Consider the following 21,317-nt stretch of genomic DNA (forward strand, 5'->3'; position numbering starts at 1 on the left):
AAAATGGAAATAATAATAGTACCTACCTACCAGGGTTATTGTGAGAATCAAATAAGATAAACTGCAAAGCATTTAGCACAGTGCCTGGCACATATTAAGTTTTATAAAAATGTTAGCTATTATTATTAATAATACTATGTTCAGAGCCTTGTATGGAACACTAGTGATTGCATACCCATTATCAGTGAAAAATTTTGGAGTATATATTCTCATCATAGGTAAAATTATTTGTAAATTATATTCATATGCTATAATATGGACACAAATGGTGAATTTACACTAAGGTTTTTGTAGCAAATTATATATCATAAAACATACATACAAGTAGAAGTTATGAGGGTGACAACATTTTAATAGTAATTTAAAATTTCATTTTGTTTTTGAGTGGTACAGAATGTTTTTGCTTTGACTAGAATTAATATTTTGGTAAGAGTAATATAACCAAGTATAGTTCATTTTTTAAAATTCTCAGTTTAACACTGTGTTGTACAATAGATGTTGTACACAGGTGCCAAGATTAGTATCTTTTGATGGTTGGTTTTAATGGCCTTCGTAGTTGACAAGGCTATTTCCCAAATATTTGGAGATCCAAAAAGGAGAAAGGCCTTCCTTGAAGCTGAAACCTTGAGTTTGTCAAGTTCTACATTCCCTTGATGCCAATCACATGTTCTTGCAAATGAATCTGAAGGTGTTGTATTTGGATTTTTTTCCCACAGGTGAGTTCAAGATCACTGAAACACTTCATTTGGAAGATTTTTAAAGAGGCTGGGAAATTTTATTTACAAATTTCATGGTGCAAATAGGAGAGAGGTTATAGGTAGCACAAGTCATTTGGCAACAAATGCCTAGTTTAAAATGTTTCACTAGAATAATTCAGTAAAACTGCTTGTCAACTCAGGGAGGGGAGAGGGAAGAGAGGAGGGAAACAAACAAATCATGTAGCCATGAAAAAAACTAAAAAAAAATTTAAAATAAAATTTTTAAATGTCTCACTAATCTTAATGGCTTGATAATTATTGTTAGCTAATCTCTGAAGGCACTGACATACACGTAGGGTCAGGATCATCATTAAAGAAAACAAAGGTAAATTGTAGAATAATGATAAGAGTTCATAAGAACCCACTAGTTGTCTAAAAAAAGTCCCCTAAATTAAAAAAAATTATTTGAATTTTCTTTCTGATGAGATTATCATTGTTGAGAGCTTACGCAGGTGGAATCATCTCCTGTGTCATTTTCTCTTCACTCAGGCTCAAATTATTAGTATTATCTTCAATCCATGGTTCCTTTGCAGGAATATTTTAAAGCTACTTGTCCATATTGAGGGTTAGTATAATTGGAATTAAATAATATCATTCACAATTTCACGCACTCAATATATTGAAATAATGATAATACCCACCATTTATATAACACTTTAGTTTATATGTAAACTAACATTGAGAAATAGGTACTATTATTATCCCCACTATACAGATGAGGAAACTGAGTCTGAAAGAAGTTAACTTTCTTGCCTAGGGCCATACATCTTGTAAGTGTCTGAAGTGAGACAAGAAATCAGGGCTTCTCCACTCTAGGTCAGCATTCTATGGACTGCACCACCTAGTTGAAGGTAAAGGAATGATTGAATGTCATTGTCAAAGCCTCCATATTGTAGATCTTCTTCTCTTCCCTTACGATACCATGTATAAGATGATATGTGACCATTTGGCATTTGGACCAAGTGAAGGTAACAGTGACAACTATAGGTTAAATATCAGCAAAACTTCGCTTCTTCCTGGGGCACCTATGTGGCATAGTGAATAGAGCACTGGGTTGTTTTCAGGAAGATATATCTTACTGGGTTCAAATTTGACCTCAGACACTTACTAGCTATAACTCATGTAACCTTGTTTCTCTTAGTTTCTTCATCTATAAAATGAACTGGAGAAGAAAATGGCAAACCACTCCAATATCTTTGCCAAGAAAATCCCAAATGGGATGCCAGAGTCTGACACAAATTGACAAAACAACAGCAATTTCTTTTTAATATTTTAGATGAAAAAATATTCAAATGAAATTTCTAATTTATCCCTCTACTCTTAGGATATTGCAGGAATCTTTTAAAGCTATTTGTCCATATAGAAGTTTGATTTAGTTGGAGACCACTTTGAAGACCATTGCTCAAAACAACTATATATGATGCAAATACTTTTACATCCCAGACATTTAATTTTTTTCTTTTGCTTATTAAAAACATCTAATTTTCTCTATAAAAATTATCTTATCTTGTCTTCATATTTATTCTTCATGCTAATTTTTAAAATTCAAATTTTGATTTTTAAGGTTATGTTTATCTTACTCTGTATCTCGGGACAAACAAATTAAATGATGGAAGTAAAGCACTTTGCAAAGCTTAAAGTGATATATAAATATTATTATTATTAGCCTATAGTCACTAGACCTCTATCCAGTCTTTCAATTACTTCATTTTCTCAATGCCTATATTCTCCATACTCCAACTGAACTCAAGTAATGTTTATAGAGCAATACCAAGGTGAGATGGAGAGGGAGGGGCATAGGAATATAGTCAAACATACTCTTAATTTTAATCTATATTTTTAACCCTTTAAGTCTGGACAACTGACAAAACAGTAACTCAAGTCTTGATTTATATAGATTGCTGATTTCTGAGGTGTAAGCACTTACAATGATAATTTAGCAAGGGAAGAATTTATTAAGTACCTACTTGTGTAAACACTGTGCTAACTGCTTTACAAATGTTATATCATTTGGTTTTGAACAGTCATACAAGCTGGTTAGAGCTGGTTCCAGCACTCCCTTCAGTATAGCATATCCTTTCTCCCTTCTCAGCAACCAAATCCAAAACTCTACTGCATATATATTTATACATTTAATTTTCTTAAATTTCATGACATCTATAGCTAAAGCATTTGTACAAAGTAAACACTGGTCTTTTCTCTTTCTATCAGTGATGGTATTTGCAAATCATAATGACAAATAAAGTGTAAATTTTTCTGGATTTGTCTGTGTTGTTATTCTGCTAATTATGTACTATATTTCCTCTTAGTTTTAGCTTCTTCAGTAGATTTTCTCTTCAAATAAATTATTTAATTTACTTTTTAAAATAATGTGACAAAAAATTGAGGCAATGGAATATAAATGTAATTTTTGAAAATTTTCACTTTTAATTTCTAATATTAATTTTTAAAAAACTGCATTTTTTGGAAACAGCTTATTGTGTTATCAGTATCAAAAGGAATTATGTTGAGAAATATAAAAGGTGGACTCTTAATTTTCACAAAATGATTATTTTTGAGTTTTCATTCCACTTCATATATGGCTTGCTATACAACAGTGTAACTTCTGTATGGTAAGTTATGTCAAAGACAGGTGGTAGATCACACCCAAGGTACCAACTTGAATTTGGCCTTGTTTGCATATACTAAATTAAACCATCTGAGTGATATTTGCTGTCAGTTGAATTCATAGTATTAGTTTCACTTTTATTGAGTTTGGTTTGAATTTGGTTTTATTGGAAAAGATTGATATATTTATGCTGGGCTAATATCTGAAACTATGCAATAATTTGGACTTCACATCACTTCAAATATCCCCACATGAGTGGATCACCATCATACCATTCGGAAAACTCTATAGGAAAGTTTAGAGGGAAAAGAAGCACATAGACAGTGGCTGCTGACTTCCTGATTGCAGGGAGATGAGGGGAGAAAAGGTCCTGGGGCAGCCTTTTGTTGATCTGAAAATTAGTAACAGGGGGTTCTGCTATGTTTCCTGTGTGTATATATATATATATATATATATATATATATATATATTTATATTTATATTTATATCAAGGATATCACAGAGAACCTCCCATGATATTCCAGACTTGGTGACTATGATTCATTTTGATGATTCACATGGTCACAATAATCCTTTGGAAGGCATTTAGGAAGCACTGCTAAGAATCTTAAAGCCCTGAGCAAGAAACCTGAGCCATTAGGGACAAAGATGTTTCCGTTACTGCTGCCAATGGAGACAAGAGCTTTAGAAGAGAAAGACAGTTTAGGAAAACAGGTGGTTATGAAAATGGTATCTGAAACAGAAGTTAGATTTCTGGACCATGACTTAGAATATTTTTTTTTGATGAGTTATATCTGACTTCTGACCCCATTTGTGGTTTCCTTGGCAAAGATAGATACTAGAGTGGTTTGCCATTTCCTTCTCTAGATCATTTTAAAAATGAGGAAACTGAGGCAACCAGGGTTAAGCAACTTCACCCAGAGTCACACAACTAATAAGTGCCTTGGGCCAGATCTGAACTCATGAAGATGAATCTTCTTGATCCTAGGTCAAGCATGCTGTCCACTGAACCCCTAATTGCCCTGGCTTAAAATATAGGAATCACTTGATTGGAGATGGATACTTCTAACAAGAATTAATAAAATGTATTTTTTGCTTGTTTTTTACATCTAAAATCAGCAGAGCAAATTTCAATGGAAAAAGAAGTAGAAAACATAGAGAATAGATATAGTGTAAGAAAAAAATAGCAATGAAGGTAGTCTCTGATATGAGGTATATTTTAAAAGCTATATTTCTTCCTCGTACATATTAAACACTTGACAAATGCTTATGAGATTGGATCATATCATGAGACTATCTAAGAACCAGAAGGGAGAAGTATATTAGACATTATTTGGGCAAAGATCAACAGGTCAAATAATTGATATTGCCATGGGAGTACATTACTGGCCACCTGGACAAAAGGAGGAGATAGAGGAAGAATCCAATAAATAACACAAGTCTGGAATGGTTTAATAACAATATCTAACATTTATATAGAGCTTACTATGTTCCAGGCACTATGCTAAACCCTTTGCAATTATTATCTCATTTGATCTTTGCAACAACTCAGGGAGGTAGGTATTATTATTATCTCTATTTTACAGATAAGAAAACTGAGGCAAACACAGGTAAGAGACTCTCCCAGAGTCCCACAGCTAGTAAGTGTCTGAGGTAGGATTTGAACTCAGGATTTTCTGACTTCAGGACCAGTGTTCTATTCATTGCACCATCTAGTTCCCTAGCATAATTTTGGATTAGTTTCTAAGTAAATTGAGAGAAATAAGAGGGGTCTATTAGTCTTGGGCATGAAGGTCCTGATCAGAAGTTCTGGATTCTTTGTTTCACTTAAATCCCACAGGTTACAATATCAGAGCTGGAGAGTGCTTTAGGTCATAGAATCTTAGAAGTATAGATTCATATATATGACTTAGAAAATCATGGCAGGAGGTTGGAGACGTACTAAAACAACCTACTCTTCCAACAAAAACAGGCCCAATCAGGAGAAAGGACTTGTCCAAGGTCGCATAACTGATTACCACTAGCATCATGAATTAGATGTACCCAGGGTTTGTGCCTTGCACTCCAGGATGTTCTCCAACATGCCATGCTGGTTTATGCTGTTGGTAGCAGCCATAGCCATCATGTGGCCAGTTGTAATTTTGAGGTTGTTCCTAACCTAGGTTAGATCAAAACAATATCGAGACAAATTTTGTCCCTCTGGAATTGTTGTCTTCAAGGTTTCCTGGAAATTTCTTAAAAGGAGGGCAAAAAGGCAGACTTCTTCTCAAAACCAAAAGGTCAGCAGGGTTTGAGTAGCTGTCCACCCTCCTTTCTGTATATAATCCTCTGGATTAGAGTCTTGGCTTCCAGCCATACTCATGCAGGGCTTTCTTGTTGTCCTTCACACCCTCCAAAAACTACTCCAAGCAGTCAGTACGTGATGATGCCAATGGTCTCATCTCTCTTAGAAATGTCTCTATGAGAATAATGTTCTAAATTAACTAAATAAAGTTAAAAAAAAAAAGAAATATCTCTATGAGCTTTAAGTGAAAGCAATGAAGCATGAATGGTGGATTCAGGCATGAGTCTGTCCCAGTGTTCTTTCTATCCCATCCACTCAAAATTAAATGAAGTAACATGATATTTATGTTATATATTTGTTGTTACTTTTTTGGTTATGTTTCTCAATATCATTCATTTTGGAATGTTTCTTTTGGAAAGCACAAAAATAAATGAGTTTCCTTTTTCCCTCTTAACCTGCCCTCACTGTCCCAAACTGAATTGCTGTAGCTACTGTCCCAAGAAAGAAAGAACAAGGAACAAAGCCATGGTTACCTAGTTTCACATCTGACAGGGCCATGCTGACCTGGAAACACATCCATCTGGTATTTCCAGCACACCTAGGCAAGCAGATTATTTAATTATACAAATGTTTCCTTAGAGCCCTTTGTGCATAATAAGCCCCTATGCTTGACATTGAGGGAAGAGCAAAGCAGGTGAAGCTCAGGGCCTCTATCATGTGAAGCTTTTTATAAGCTGGGCTCTTCCTACTTTTCCAGGCTTTTTATCCCTTATTTTATACTTATTTACTTTTCAATTTTTTCCTTTACATCCTTACCATCTTAGAATTGATTCTAAGCATCAATTCCAAGGCAGTTGAGCAGTGAGGACTAGGCAACTGGGGTTAAGTAACTTGCTCAGAGTCACACAACCTGCAAATATCTGAGGTCACAGTTGAACTCAGAACCTCCTGCCTCCAGGCCTGACTCTCCATCCACTGAGCCACCTACCTGCTCCCATCTTATTTACCTTTGTACATTTCAGCTTCACTGGCCTACTTGCTGCCCTGGAATACAAAATGCCTTCTCCCATCTCTGGTTGCATGCCTGGAATGGTACGCCTTCTCACGTTTACCTCTTTATTTTCCTGAACTTCTTCTACACTCAGCTCAAATCCCACTTTTTTCTGGGGGTCTTTCCTACAATGTTTTATACTAGCAGATTATCTTACATGTACTCTGTATATGTATAGTATATATTATATATAGGTATGCAAATAACATAGACTATGCTATATAGATGCATGATATAATATATAGCTATATTGCTTCTAATATAAAATCAGTATATAAGTTATAGCTATATATTATATAAAATATTAAATCTATATAAACATTATATTATATATATGTTATATAGAGATATGTTTATATATTGATCATAATATAAAATAGAAAAAATATATTATTTATCTATATGTTCTATGGATATGTTTATGTTACTTTTCATTAAAATGTAAATCTATGTACCTATAAAAGTTATACTATATATCTATATATAGATATGTTTATGTTATTTTTAATTAAAATATATATCTATATATTTATATATAAATTATAGTATATATTATATAGAGTATATATTATATAGTATATATTATATATAGAGAGAGATAGACATCTCTATATAATATATACACACATTATCTGCTATCTAATATTCATCTATCCACAAATTTTCTCCCCTTCTAGAATGTGAGCTCCTTGAGGGCAGGGACTATTAATTGTTTCTTCAGCACTCAGTAGTGTCCAGTACATAGTAAAGACAACAAAAACTGGTCCATGATCCCTGAACGTCTTGGGGAGCAAGGAGATCAGATATAGACAAAAATAATCCTAGCATGAAGCAGAGCATCATACGAACCAATACAAGAGATACAAAGTACAGTATACTTAGAGAGGAGGCTGATAGTTTAAGGACGGCTTCATCTAGGGAATAAACTTGAGCTGGAGATTGAAGGACAATTAAGATTTGCATATGTGGAAAGGAGGGAGGAGGGAATTCTAAGCATAAGGAATGCTATGAATAAGGCATAAACAATGTCAGGGGTATGCTGGCATGTTTATAACCACTTGGTTATCCACCCCGAAAATGTACACAGATGCAGTACATTTTTAAATTTAATATAGATTATCAATATTTTCTCCATCACATTTTTTAATTTTGACAATTGACACAATTCTAAATAATGCCCTGATTTGTAGTATTTGTTGATTTCTGATGTATAAATGCTTGCATTGAAAATTTTACAGTCAGCTTCTCCGACTCGGTTTGAGGTAACTTCAGCACAACCCTGAAAAGATTCTTAGAGGGACAGCATTTTGACACCTGTCTAGCTGAAGCAGATGGTCCATGCTGGGGAAGAATAGGACATGTAGTAGGAAAGGTAGAGAGGCTCGAATTCTAGGTTTGGTATTGTAATATATACAAATAATATGAATGTATTACATAAATATAGAGAGACAGATATATAATATTCTTATAATATATTTCTATTATAATATAATAATATGCCATAATAATATGATTATATATATATATATATATATATATATATATATATATATATATATATATATATATGCTGGGAGCCATCAAATACCATGCTGTTTGACATGGTCCACGTGGAAACCAGGGATTGCCAAGCAGCCCCCAGGAAAGATGGAAACACTCACTGAACACCCCCCCCAAGTGACTTTCATTATTAACATCCCCTTATTATTGGAATTGCCATGATTATTATTCTTACTTAGCACCAGGAAAAATAGATGAGAGCAACATGCTTACAGGGTTAATACAGATGTCCCACTCTGTCCCCCCAGGATATTACCAGGAAATCCCACTAACAAAATTAAACTTAAGGATTCTTATATACCCACTTAGATAGGACCCTCTTTTCTAGGCATAAAAACTTCTGGCAAATCTGTGCTCTGAATTCCCTGACCTATATCTGGATCATGTTGATTCCACACTCTGATCCTGCACTTAGCAACAATGTTTCATTGACTATCTCCCTAGGCTTCCTGTCTGTTGTTAGGTTCCATGGAAACATGTATGTTGATAATGAAACTGTGTGCCAAGTATATGTGTGATCATGAGTATATAAAATAAAGCCAGGCCTCAGCCAAGGTGGAGCAGTTTATCCTGTGAAACCTGTGCTATGGGTTGAATGAGAAAGCTGGGTTCCATCCATCATTTCTCCGACACTCTCCCACCTCCAAGACCCCATTCCCTATAGGATGCTGGCCCACCCCACAGCATATATATTCCTGGACATGGTATGAATACAGATGTTTTAGAGTAGAGTTCATAGGATTATGGCATGCTGATATAGAACTGACATTAGAGGTCATTAAGCCCACTTTCTTTTTTTTTATTTCACCTAACTTTGCTTTTCATTAGGTTTTTTTTTTTCCTTCTGGTACTTTAAGGTTTTTAAATTTTTTATTTTTATTCTGAATTTAAACATACACAACCCCCCCCCATGAACATTTCTATCCATTTCTATTTTATCTATATCCATTTTATAACACTTGCTTTTTAAAAGTATGTTTTTTTTAAAAACTCTACACAGTACTTTCTTTTTTAAAAGGTTTTTATTTTTCTCAATTACAAAATTTTTAAAATTCATCTTTTATAATTTTTGAGTTCCAAATTCCCTCCATCCCCTCCCCCTTGAGAAGGCAAGTACTTTGATTTAGATTATACATTACACATTTAAATTTCAAAACTGTCTTGCTTGTCTGTACTTCTTTCTCAAATTCCTTGTGCTTTCTTTTATAGTTTGAAAAATGTTATCATGCCCCTCCCCCTTTTTTTCATCACTGTTGCTAAGCCAATTCTCTTCCAAGGCCAATTAAAAACTGAAAGAAACAAAAACCCATCTTGTAACAAATAAACCTCATCAATCAAAATCCAAATCCACAGCAGCCCTGTCCAAATAAGCATGTCTTTTACTGCTCCTTATGTCTATCAATCACCTTTCTGTCAAGAAGTGTGTGGGGTACATGCTTCAGAAGCATAGTTGGCCATTCGTTGATAAACAGCTGTTCTGCAACTGATTGTCTTGGAAAGTTTCCTGGGGCTGCTGAGAGGTTAGTGATGTGCCTGTGGTCTCCTAGCCAGATATCAGAGATAGAACTGGAACACAGGTCTTCCTGATTTCCCTGATCAGCTTTCTATTCTATGCCAAGCTTTCTCTCTTATTCTCCCTATTATTTAATGCAAATTGTTAATGTATAAAGTGAGCAGGCCATCTTTCTGCAGTAGTTGCATTGTTTAGTGTATTGGTTCCTGGCACCAACAGGACAGGAGTAGGTGCCACGTGGTCTGTGAATGCCTGGCCCTGGTTTATTTTTGGTTCTTATTTACTCTTTCCTGATATTAGGTGAAGGTGGGTTGGAGACAGAATAGCCTGACTGAAACCGTAAGAGCTTTGAAAGGTTGAAAGAGCCACCAGAGGTCCAGAAGCCAACCTTGGCAAAGAGCCAGGCTTGAGTGACCTACCTGACAGCCTAGCAATGAGTTGACCTAGCAGCTGAGATGTTATGTCCTGCAAACAAGGGAGTGATTAACTGTACCACACCTAGAACTTGGCCCGGTTTGGGGGATGGGGGAATAAGAAGAATTTTTATATCAGTCAATTTAATTTGAGGCCATTCTCCACAAGGACTGAAGTAGTAGAAGGGAGAAGGTGTCTCTAGTTCTTTTTGAGGAGGTGGAGTGGGGTGGTGAGGAAGGTGGGAAAGTTCGTACTTCTATTCTTGCTATATCTTTTCAGCAAACATCCCATTATAAAAATGAATTTATATTAATCGGCTATCTATGATATAGTAGAGATGTCAACAGGTTAAATTAAATTGACTTACTGATCAATAATATCATGAGGAACAGATAGTGGTTTCAGCCTTTGACATTGAAACGTCTACTGCTTTTTGGAGGGAGCAACAGAATTCTGAGGGAAAGATGTGAGACAAGCCATGAGGACGTGACTTGCTAGTGTGTATATAGATTGGAAGCATTAAGTTCAAAGTCTCTGAACACTAAAATATGGTGCCCAGAACAGAACATAATACTCTAAATGTGGTGTGACCATTGGAGAGTACAGTAGAGCTACCACCTTCTTCTTTCTGACACAATAACACCTTTTATTTTCATAAACAAGTTGTTTTTTAATTTAAAAAGTTCTCAGTTATCAAGCATTTATTTCCTTCTCTCTTCAAACACTAGAAGGGAAAAAAGAAAACAAAAACAACTCTTTGACCAAATATGTATTGACAGGCAATCCAAGTCCCCACATTGACCAGGTCCAAAGATATGTGTCTCATTCTGTAGTAGTCCATCAATCCTTTGGCAGGAAGTACTGTGCATTCTTCATCATCAGACCTCTGGAGTCATGGTAGATCACTGCACTGATCAGAATTCTTTAGTCTTTCAAAATGTCTTCTTTTTTCAATGCTACTGTTATAATATGAATTGCTCGCCTGGTTCTGTTTGCTCTGCATCACTTCATACATTTTAGATTTTTCTAAAATTATCTCATTATTTATTTCTTATAACACAATAGTATTTTACCACATTGAGATGCCATAATTTTCCGACAATTCCACAGTTAATGGGTAAATCTATAGTTTCCACTTTGTTGCCACTAATATTTTTTTAAAAGGGCTGTTATAAATATTTTTGTACAAATAGTATCCACAATGCCTTTCTTAAATTAACAAGATAGCATTAGGCTTCTCTTTTTGGGCTACTAAATCACACCATCGAATTGAGCTTATAGTTCCTGAAAACCTTTTCTTTTTCAGTTTAGCTGCTATCTAGTTATGCATCTTCTATCTAATACTTGTAAAGCTGATTCTTTGGACCAAGTATAGGTAAAGCATTTTAAAAGAGAATATTGTCCCAACTCTCTTATGTTTTTTTTTTTTTATACTTTTCCTATTACATTTCATCTTATTAGATTTGGCATAATATTCTAACTTGTCAAACTCTTTTTGGATCCTGATTTTGTTTCCCAATATGTAAGCTTTAAACTTTGTGAAATCTACAAATCCAATGAATATGACATATATTCTCCAATATTCTTTGGGTTAGAGACAGGGAAAGGAACTGGATCTCTGATTTAATTGATAGAAGTTCCTTGATAAAATTTTCTCTATCATTTCAGGAGAGCATCTTCTCTGCAAGTTATAGTTTTACAGTTGCCTAGAGCATGGAAGATTAAGGGATTTCCTCAGGGACACATAGCTAGTATGTATCAGAGTCGAGAAATGAACTCAGCTTTCCTTGGCTCAGCAACCAACTCTTTATCAGTTCTACATTGATAAAAATGTAGCCATTTTTTCAGATTGTTTTCCTGTATCCACAAGATCAAGTCTAGATGCTTAGGGCACTCTAAAGTAGAACCATTTTAAAATTGATGTCAAATCACTAATGACTACTCTTTTGGTCCATCCATTTGACCAGTTCTGAATCGACCTATTATCTGGTCTCCATCTTTTTATTTTGCCTTCAAACAGAGAATTTGAAGCACTATCAGATATTTTGTTGAAAACTAGGCAAATTAGTTTTCTTTAGTATTCCCCTGATCTACCAGTAAAAAAAGACACAAAGTTGTTCTTTTATGATCTGTTTTCTATTGTTTCTTTTTCTAGATGTTTACTCACCATCCCTTTAATAATATATTCTAGAATTTTATGAGGATATCTACCCCAAGGTGTCATTCATATTTGTCTGGTGACTTGAATTCATCAAGGTCAATCTATCTCCTTACTTATCTGGAATATTGATACCTATTAGTGATTTTTATTTAGTCCTTTCCTAGCTAAAGATTATTCTAGAGGAAACAGAAAACCTCCAAGAGTCAAAGAGTACTGCTTTCTTGTTGTTATCCATTAACTTTGTTGTGGTCCTATCCCTTCTTTGATTCTCCATCACTCTTCACTCATTATGGTTAAGAAATAAACAAACAAAACCCAAAACCTTGTTCTGTTCTCTTTAGCACCCAGTGTCCCTCTCAGAGCACCCTAAGCTTTAGGGCTGCTTGTTGCTATAGTCACAGAAGTATCCTGCCATTTAGCAGTCATCCTCCATTACTTGTCCTTGCTTATATCTTCTCCATGTGTATTTTAAAATCTGAGTAGACACATGAACTGATGTAGAGTGAAGCTTTCAGGACTGGGACAACAATGTTAAAAGTGGTTACATTTACAATGATATTAGTAAAAATAAGGCTTAGGGCATTTGAACTCACACTTCAAACAATGACCATTTGCAGCAGGCCAGGAGAGAAGATGATAAAACAAGTATTCCTTCTGTTGGTAGAAAAGTGGTGGTAGTTACAGGCATGTGCTTTCAGACATGGTTGTTTTGTAAGTCAAGTCTGTAGGACTATTGGGCAAATTCAATGTGGGGGCAGGAGGAGATATATCAGAAAATTATTAAGGCATAACAAAATCAATAGATCATAAAAAACTAAATTATTTGATGAATTTCCTATACTCAACTTCTCCCTCTTTACACAACTCTCATTTTTGTTCTTCATCAATATTATTTCTCTGCATCTTCAGAACTTCATTCTTGAGAGACTGTTATCCCTTCAAGGATAACTTTCTCTTTGGAATTTTTGCTAGAAATCTCACCTATACTTTCTCTGAATACGTTTGAAATCTGCTTCATAGAGTGCATGACAGATGATTTCCAGTCTACTTCTCTATCACAAATTCCAAGTGAGAGTAGCCACTTTCCCCCAAAGATCCTGTTATTTCAATTCCAACAGTCAGTTCCTTCTGGTGGATCAGATCAGGTCTTCTTCAGCCTTTTGAAAAATGAAATTCTCATTAAGGTAAGCCAAGAAATTATCATCTATTTTGTCTTGACTGGAGAGAGCAAGAACTCTCTAGAGAGTCAGGTAATTGGAAACTCCTGTCAATATTATATCATGCTACCATGCCAGGATCATAATGTTTACTGAATCCCTCATTTATTTCCTCCTTCTGTGTAGGTGGTCTACATGCAGACACATCAAACTCTCAGCTTGAAGTCACAACCAGCATGGCCCAAACCAGATTAAAAGGTAATTGAGAAATGTTTAGCAAAATAAATAAAAATATTAATAATATTAAATAAATAAAAATGCAGCTCAAATGATATTAATTGGTGGTTTTCTATATCACTATGTGGATAGCAGGGATCTGTTTCTATTCAAGTTTGACACCACTGGCTATTCAAATAGCATGCTCCTATGACTACATTGTTTTGATTTCTACCTTTTGTTGATCTCTGCCCAAATGTTCCCTACCATGATTTTCCTCTCTGTTCCTATATATTTTCATAATGTGATTCAATTCTACAAGTATTATGTGTGGAAGGCACAATTTATTTCCTTAATATATATCATATTAAAGGCTACTTTCATTGCTATTCTTCAAGCTATAATTATAGTTTTCTCAAGCTTACCTATGAGAGTTCTTTTCAAATGAGAATTCTTTTTTATTATAGATTTAAAAGACATATCTACTAGTTTTTGTTAGATGTACTCTGTCCCTGGTGAAGAGCTTACTATTCCTAGTTTTTAAGTCATCATCCAGAAATCCAAGTTCTGTTCTTACACATTCTTCTTAACCAGTTGCTCTTTTTTCAAATATGCCTTTTTCTTTGGAAGCCTTTGCCTTCAATAGGCAGCAATAAAGATAAGCCCATCTGTGCCCCTAATGTTTTGGGTTTCTTGTCCAGGACCCTTGGCAATTCTTCTCAGATTCCTTCCAGCTGTTTGCACCCAAATGTATCACCAAAGTGTGTAATAGTCATTAAGCACGACAGATCTTTAAAGATTCTCTGCTATATCCTAGATACATCCCCTGAGAAAACAGCAGAGGCTACCCTATTGTTAATTTCCAGGTCAACAATTAGCACCTCTTAACCACCAACCACCTCTGTGTGTCTTTTTCTCTTCTAAACCTTATTGCCCTTCCCTCCCCCATTCCCCAATTGATGGGATGTGCTTTGCCCCCCAGGGTGAAGGTGATATGAGGTAATGAATGTTTTCAGTATATTTTTCAACTCTCCTCTAAATGCATAATGTTTTCTCAATGAAAACAAAGTTCAGATCAAAGTCAACAAAAAACAAGACTAACTGAATTCATTCTACTAGGCAGTGAATAGGGTTCAGGGATTATTTAATATATTATGTGCCATCAAGATAAAATCTGAATCAGTACCCTTGGAATAGACAACATGGTCTCATGATGCAGGTAAGTTGAATTGCTACTCATATTTACTTCATTTAAACATGAAGTATGTAAATCTGAAGTTTACACTTCAGTTGTATAGAAATGGAAAATACCATTTCATCTGCTATATTTATCGATGACAATTATTTTACTAAGTACAATGTATTTAAGATGATTTTAAAAAATCCTACTTGCAACTGAGAAAAAATGAAATTTGTTCAAGAAGTTATAATCATTCAAATATTTCCATAATTACATTTAGTTGTTACATTTTTATTGTCTATTTTTTAAAGAAGTGAAATAATATGTGAAAAACTATCCTTTTAGGATGGCTAAGTCTAACTGGTTTGAAGAGACTGGAGTGCTTGATACTAGCAGAAGGATAATAAAGATGATTCAATTAGCAGAAATATAGAAACCCAGAGTTAGGTCCCAAATTCAGAAATCATACCACTGGCACTTATCACTGCCACTCAGAAATAGTATTATTGATGGAGAGGAAAGACTGCTGAATTGGCCTTATATGTCTGTTTCCAGTAAAATGAGAATCTTAGCAAAATTTCATGACATCAGGGCAGATCTAGGATACCTAAAAAAATGAAAACGAAAACTTCTGTCTTTGAATTGATACTAAGTATCAGCTCCAAGGCAGAAGAGTGGTAAGGACTAGATAATCAGAGTTAAATGACTTGACTAGGCACACACAACTAGAAAGTGTCTGAGGTTAACTTTAAACCCAGGACTTTCTGTCTCTAGGTCTGGTGTTCTATCCATTGAGACACCTAGCAGAAACCTCAGATTTAGTTTCTCTACCAAGAAAGTCCGTTGCTCACACTCTTCGACTGCTTATACTTAGATTCAAGGTATAACAAGGAAAATTGCTTAAAGCTTAGGTTTGGCTTGTGTTTAGAATCTCTCCCAAAAAAAGCAATAGAAAAAGTACTCAATTTATAATATGATACAAACATTAGATAGATATTTATTTCCTCTATACAAAAGACTTGCTTAATACAAAGATCTAGAAGCATGAATTGATAGCAAATATAAACAGGATGCTATAAATAATAACTAAACTTTCCCAGGAGCTTAAAACATTAAATTATCAATAAACAAAAGAGAACGCTTTTCAGAACTGCCAAATAGGCATTTTTTTACTTTACCTTCACTTGGTACTGTTCAAACAATTTTCTTCAGGCCCATGTCTTCTGACAAGCTTGAGTTCCTCTCCCTCTCATTGATAACCCCTTCAGTGCAGAAATCTACTCTGGGGTCAGACATCTCTGATCAATGGGCCGAGGATCTTTGACTGTCTTGATTGCACAAGGTTGCCTCCATTCCTAGATACATCCATCTCAAGATTAATGTTCAGTCATCTATATTCAGTGAAAGAACATTAAGCGAGGCTGTCAGGAGCCTACACATAGTCCATTATTCCTGTTCTAGCTACCACAAAAAGGCCGATTGCAGCTGGTATGGGGAGAAGGCAGCCTCTTCTCCTATCCTTCAAGGGAAAAATAACTTACCACAAGTCTTGGGATGTCTAAGGAAGATAGAGAACTAGAAGCTGTCTCTCAGTTTATTTGGGAAAGTGCCCCACCTCCACGTTTACTGTCTTGGGTCGAGTGGAGGACCACGGAGTCACCCAGTTTTGCTGTTATCATATCAACCAAGTCCTTTCTTGACTGATACAAACATCATCAGTGGAAGCAAGCAGTTGGAACAGTTTTGTGTGTGCTCCATCCCTAGTCCAAGCTAACAAAATTATATATGCCACTAAAAATTATCCAACAAGCATTTAATAAGCATCCACTATAGAGGAGATGCTTTGTGAGGCATACAAAGACAAAATGAAAAACAATTCCTGCCCTCAAGGGGGTTACATTTTACTGAATAAATTATAATGCAAAGGATAAACTACTTCTAGTTGTTGTCTTCCCCATGAACTAGAGAATCTTTACATATCTGCATCTGATTTGAAGTCAAACTTCTTAGGTTCAAATCCAGGTACTTCCAAGGTACCTGTGTTACCTTGAGCAGTACCATCTTAGCATAAGGTGAGATAGGGGGTTCTACCCCAAGCATGTGAAGACTTCCCCCAGTAAAATGGATGGATGGGAATAATTTGTTTCAAAGACCACGAAGGTGGCTGAAGCAGTCACTGAGAAGTGCTAGGTCAGACAACAAAGAAGCCAAGATCATCCACTGGCTCTGGGGCCATTGCCAGTCAATTTAACTTTTGATGTACAGGGCACTGGACTTCGACGACACTGGAAGAAAAAGTGAAGCTGATGACTTTGTGCAACTCTGCCTCATTTAAACCCAATTCATTTGAAAGTCAAGACATTACCCTATGATGTCATTGGTCCTATGAAAATGAAGGGCAAACAAGAACAACACTATCTTCTGTTCTCATATTCTCTGCTGCCTTGTATTATTGGCTCTTAGGAATTTCTAAAATCTGCCTCTCCCTTTGATTAATCCCACTGATCTGCCTCCTTTGATCCCACTCAAGTTCAGATGAATGGAGCTGGAAGATATCTTGCAATTGTGCTAGGACCACTATAAATTTATGTCAATTGATCTCAAATGGACCTTTTACTTCTAATTGATTAGCTATCCCACTCACCAGAATGGCTTTCCAAATCTTCTTTCCCCTCTCTGTTCATACTATGCAATTTCATCCATTCCTATTAATGACAGAATGGGATCATGATTTTGTTGTTGTTAGTAAAAATGGAAAGAGTGATGCTACAGGCCTGGAGATGAGAGATCTTGGGTTCAAATGTGACCTTAAAGACTTCCTAGCTATAGGATCAAGGCAAGTCACTTAACCTCAGTTGCTGAGCCCTTACCAGACTTCTGTCTTGGAACTGACACTTAGTGTCAATTCTAAGACAGAAGGTCTTAAAGAAAAAAGAGTGAAGCTACATAAAGTTTAGAAACAAACCACTTTCTCATTGGATAATGCATTGTCCTCCAGAGAAGTGGTTTAAAATATCATTCTCATTGGTTTTTCTGGGAGGTAACATGGCAAATGATGCTGGACAGGGCATTTAAACTTCCTTTGCCCATTTATAAAATGAGGTGGTTGAACTCGATGGCTTCTAAGGCCCCTTCCAGCTTTTGATCTTTCTCCTAATGATCCCTAGCTCCCTAGGGATTTGTACATGTATTCCCAGCACATACTATGGTGCTTTCTGGTATATAGTAGACACTCAATACATTCTTGTTTATTGAAAAGAACATCATTTTTTGGATAATAAAATGTTTTCTCCTCAGAGTGGGTAAGTACCTGAGGAAGAACTTCATACTTTTCACTTAGCTCTAAGTATCCCATCATTTTTCTTTTCTCTCTCTGCTACACCCACACCCTCCAGCTTTCTGGCACAGGTAAGGATTCTCCGCTGCTTCCTCAAATCCTGCTTCTCTTTTTTGCAATGAAGCTTCTTCTTCAGCCAGTTTTTAAGGAGATATTTTATTCTCCTTAAAAGCATAAGAGAGTGTGGATGGGCATTTCATGAGCTCCTTTACCTTCTCCTTCTCTTTCTGGAGGGAGAGTCACCTGTACTTTGAGCATGGCTAGCAGTTTCTGTGCAGCTGGGGCAGAAGGACAAACATCATATACTTTTTGCAAGTGACTGCAAAATCATCCTTCTCTGTACTTACTAGAAACTGGTTCTTCCCAATCCTTTGGAATTCTAACTGGTAGCTCTTGGGGTCAACTCTTATAATAAACTGCTATGGCATACAAGTTGATTAAATTCAATGAACATTTGTTAATCACCTAGTATGAGTACATGTATAACCTATATAAAATTGCTTGCTATTTCGGGGGGGAGGACAAAAAAGAGAGAGGAAAGGGATTTAGAACACAAAATAAAAAATCCTCAATTTTTTAAAATATATAATTGTAAAAAAATATTAAATTGAAAAAAGAAATCATCAAAGGATACAAAAACTATCACTTAGTATGTACTCTGGACTCTTGCTAGGGATACAAAAATGAAAAAAACCTAACCCCTGGCCTCAGGAAACTAACTGAGAACTAATGACCATGATGATTCATTTATTGGTCTGAAGAAAGCAACAAGACTTGTACAAACATAGGAAAAACCCCCTAGGAGTCAGGGTTCTAGGAAGATGTCTAAGCTCCTGCCTGGATTGGTTGGGGCTGATTTTCACTAGGCATGCTTCTGGATACAGTTAATGATAGAGTGGTTAGATTTAGGGGCAGGAAAATCTGAATTCAAACTCAGACAATTACAAGGTTACTTAAATCATTTACCTTCTTGACCTTCATCTGTAAAATAAGGATACTATTGTAGCACCTACCCCAACAAGGTTTTTGTGAGAATGAAATGAGATATTACAGAAAAACCCTTGGAAGATTTTAGGTTGCTTTATAATCATTAGCTATTAGTTACTTGGATAAAAACAGTATTCAGTTCAATCAGTGGTTGGAAGGAAAGAAGTCTGATTTTTCTGTAATCTATAGAGCAGGGTGGAAATTCAGGGTGGAAATTGTGAAGAGCCATTTTCCAATGTATAAACAATCAAAATATATGAAAAGACAGTTCTCAAGGGAAGAAACCCAAGCTATTTTTAGACATGGAACATAAATGTTCCAAATGACTAATAATTAGAGAAATATAAAATAAATCTACACTAAAGTTCCACTTCACACCCAATCAAATTGGCAAAATTGGAAAATGAGGAAACTGATAAATAGTGAAGGGGCTACAGGAAAATAGGCACATTGATACACTGTTGATGGAGCTTTGAATTTTGGTACAGTAATTCTGGAAAGCAATTTGAAACGTGTTCCCCAAATTACTAAACTGAACATACCCGTTGACTCACTGATACTAGGTAACTCATTCTAGGCCTATATACCAAGGAGATCAAAGAAAGAGGAAAAGGACTTGTATGCACAAATATATTTGTAGCAGTTTTTTTTTTTTGTAGTGGTAAAGAACTGGTAGAAATTAATGGGGTGCACATCAAGTGAGGAATGATTAAAAAATTAAGGCATATGAATGTAATGGAATATTATTGTGCTGTAGGAAATGATGAAAAGGACAATTTCAGAAAAATCTGGGAAGACTTGTACAAATTGATACAGACTGAACCAAGAAACTAGAACAGAGTATGCTATAACTGTGGTATCCTGGGAAATGAGCAATTTTGAAAGACTTAAGACCACCATTCCAGAGGAATAATAATAAAGAATGCCACTCACCTCTTTATATCGAGGCAATGGACTAAATATGTGGAATTAGAGAACCATTTTGGACATGGCCAATGTGAAAATTTGTTTTGCTTGACTATATTCGTTACTAAGGTTTTGTTTTTTGTCTCTTCTTTCCCCATAGGGAAGGGGAGGCCAGTCACCCAGCTATTTCCTTTCTCTCTAAAGTTTGAAAAAGTAGAAAGAAAATTGAATTGTAGCAAGAAAAGTTCAGATTACCTAAAAAGAATTGTCTAGGTTCTTAAACACAGATACAGAGGACAAAGGAAATTTGGAACCCCTTCCCTTGAAAATTTTTATGTGCAAAGGCAAATACTTAGTGCCTAGTCTTTTAGTCTTTCTTGGAGTCAGGGAGATGGAATAGATGACTGTAAAATTTGGGGGTTAATCTTCTAGGTTACAAGGACCAGCTGAGATTGGACTCAGCTATAAGGGAACAACATGCCATTATTAACTCTCCTCTTTCCTGAGTTTCTTTCCTTTTTTTTTTCAGGTTGGATTTTGACTACTGTCTGGAGGGGAAAATGGCAAGCCTAGACAAAAAGGATTCCAGCAAGCAAGAGGGCACTGTTACATCTTGAGCGTATCTAAGAAAGTGTAATTGTGGAACAGAAGATAAGTTCCAACCGTTCTGCCTTGCCTTGTTTCCTTTTGCATTTCTCCGCTGCTCAGCACAGACCTAGGCACATGGAAAGTATTCCTCCTAGCTTGCCGGTTTACTGCTGAGACCAGACTTGTTCATCATTACACTAACTCCAGGTCTAGCAAATTGTAATACTTAGGTTAGTAGGGTAGAAAAACATGGAACTGAGTCAGAGGGCCTGGATTCCAGTTCTGACTGTGCGTTGTTGAATTTAATTTTGGGCACGTCCTTTTTCCTCTGCTCTAATACTCTGGTTTTGAAGTTCAGTGGTTACTCTCCTTAAATCATTTTGACTTTTCAGTTTTATTATTGCTGGGGAAAGAACGCAAACTTGTGGTGTGAATCCCCTTTAGAACATACTAGACGCGCAGAGGACCCTAAGGACTTATTCCTCAGATTTAAATTTCATGCTATAGTTATTTGAAAAAGGGAGCCTGTACGATGAAGTTTGAAACTATGACCTTAACCTCCCGGGGCTTCGTGAATCAAACCTGTTTTAGATACAC

This window comes from Monodelphis domestica, chromosome 7 (assembly GCF_027887165.1).
Source record: "Monodelphis domestica isolate mMonDom1 chromosome 7, mMonDom1.pri, whole genome shotgun sequence".
NCBI classification, from domain to species: Eukaryota; Metazoa; Chordata; class Mammalia; order Didelphimorphia; family Didelphidae; genus Monodelphis; species Monodelphis domestica.